The 2,500-nt window shown below is 58.5% G+C and overlaps 1 long non-coding RNA gene across 1 annotated transcript in view; it reads left to right on the top strand.

The window, feature by feature from the left end:
• The window catches only part of LOC144740661 (uncharacterized), a 7,174-nt gene extending 5,681 nt beyond the window's left edge, over positions 1–1,493 (top strand). Inside the window, exon 5 of the long non-coding RNA XR_013589709.1 lies at positions 1,404–1,493. This is a non-coding gene — a long non-coding RNA (uncharacterized LOC144740661). The remainder of the gene's footprint in view (positions 1–1,403) is intronic.
• Positions 1,494–2,500: the final 1,007 nt, after the last annotated feature.

Genomic DNA, 2,500 nt, shown 5'->3' with positions numbered 1-2,500 from the left:
TGCCCCCCCCCTGCCCCCACCCTGCCCCCACCCCGCCCCCACCCCGCCCCCACCCCGCCCCCCCCCTGCCCCCACCCCGCCCCCACCCTGCCCCCACCCCGCCCCCACCCTGCCCCCCACCCTGCCCCCCCCCTGCCCCCACCCTGCCCCCCACCCCGCCCCCACCCCGCCCCCACCCCGCCCCCACCCCGCCCCCACCCCGCCCCCACCCCGCCCCCACCCCGCCCCCACCCCGCCCCCCCCCTGCCCCCACCCCGCCCCCACCCTGCCCCCACCCCGCCCCCACCCTGCCCCCACCCCGCCCCCACCCTGCCCCCCACCCTGCCCCCCCCCTGCCCCCACCCTGCCCCCCCCCTGCCCCCACCCCGCCCCCACCCTGCCCCCCACCCTGCCCCCCCCCTGCCCCCACCCTGCCCCCACCCTGCCCCCACCCCCCCTCGCTGGCTGCTTCGGGCCGAGTTCCTGGGCCTCCACTGTGTGTGTGTGCTGTGTGTGTACTGTGTGTGTACTGTGTGTGTGTACTGTGTGTGTACTGTGTGTGTGTACTGTGTGTGTGTACTGTGTGTGTGTACTGTGTGTGTGTACTGTGTGTGTGTACTGTGTGTGTACTGTGTGTGTGTACTGTGTGTGTACTGTGTGTGTGTACTGTGTGTGTACTGTGTGTGTGTACTGTGTGTGTACTGTGTGTGTGTACTGTGTGTGTGCTGTGTGTGTGTACTGTGTGTGTACTGTGTGTGTACTGTGTGTGTGTACTGTGTGTGTGTACTGTGTGTGTACTGTGTGTGTGTACTGTGTGTGTGTACTGTGTGTGTACTGTGTGTGTGTACTGTGTGTGTGTACTGTGTGTGTACTGTGTGTGTGTACTGTGTGTGCTGTGTGTGTGCTGTGTGTGTACTGTGTGTGTGTACTGTGTGTGTACTCTGTGTGTGCTGTGTGTGTGCTGTTTGTGTACTGTGTGTGTGCTGTGTGTGTACTGTGTGTGTTTACTGTGTGTGTACTGTGTGTGTACTCTGTGTGTACTGTGTTTGTGCTGTGTGTGTACTGTGTGTGTGTACTGTGTGTGTGTACTGTGTGTGTGTACTGTGTGTGTACTGTGTGTGTGTACTGTGTGTGTGTGCTGTGTGTGTACTGTGTGTGTGCTGTGTGTGTACTGTGTGTGTGTACTGTGTGTGTACTGTGTGTGTGTACTGTGTGTGTGTATGTGTACTGTGTGTACTGTGTGTGTGTATGTGTACTGTGTGTGTGTACTGTGTGTGTACTGTGTGTACTGTGTGTACTGTGTGTGTACGTACTGTGTGTGTACTGTGTGTGTACTGTGTGTGTACTCTGTGTGTGTGTACTCTGTACTGTGTGTGTACTGTGTGTGTGTGTACTGTGTGTGTACTGTGTGATGTACCCCGCAGGGCGATGGGCGAGGAGGCGCGTGTCAAGGCGTACTTCCCCCGAGGGCAGCAGTTCCTCATCACCCGCAACGGTGACAGCGCCGGGGACGTCACCCTCGTTACACACAACCACACACCCACACCACACGTCCACACACAGTCACACAACCACACACCCACACCACACGTCACACCACCACACCACACGTCACACACCCACACCACCACACACCCACACCACACGTCACACACCCACACCACCACACACCCACACCACCACACACCCACACCACCACACACCCACACCACCACACACCCACACCACCACACACCCACACCACACGTCACACACCCACACCACCACACACCCACACCACCACACACCCACACCACCACACACCCACACCACCACACATCCACACCACCACACAACCACACCACACGTCACACAACCACACTGTCACACACAACCACATCCACACCACTCATCCACGCCACACACAACCACACTGTCACACATCCACACCACACGTCACACACATCTACACCACACCGTCACACACCCACACCACACGTCACACAACCACCACACCACACCGTCACACACCCACACCGTCACACACCCACACCGTCACACATCCACGCCACACATCCACGTCGTGTGTGGTGCAGTGTGTGTGTGTGCTGCAGTGTGTGTGTGTGGTGAAGTGTGTGTGTGTGGTGCGTGTGTGTATGTGTGTATGTGTGTGTGTGTGCTGCAGTGTGTATGTGTGGTGCAGTGTGTGTGTGTGCTGCAGTGTGTATGTGTGGTGAAGTGTGTGTGTGTGGTACGTGTGTGTATGTGTGTGTGTGTGCTGCAGTGTGTATGTGTGGTGCAGTGTGTGTGTGTGCTGCAGTGTGTATGTGTGGTGCAATGTGTGGTGCTGTGTGTGTGTGTGGTGCTGTGTGTGTGTGTGTGGTGCGTGTGTGTATGTGTGTATGTGTGTGTGTATGTGTGTGCTGCAGTGTGTATGTGTGTGTGTGGTGCTGTGTGTGTGTGTGGTGCTGTGTGTGTGTGTGGTGAAGTGTGTGTGTGGTGCGTGTGTGTATGTGTGTGTGTGTGTGGTGCTGTGTGTGTG

Source organism: Lampetra planeri, unplaced genomic scaffold (genome assembly GCF_965212315.1).
Source record: "Lampetra planeri unplaced genomic scaffold, kcLamPlan1.2.h2 scaffold_261, whole genome shotgun sequence".
NCBI classification, from domain to species: Eukaryota; Metazoa; Chordata; class Hyperoartia; order Petromyzontiformes; family Petromyzontidae; genus Lampetra; species Lampetra planeri.
This window is presented reverse-complemented; position numbering and strand designations above follow the sequence as displayed.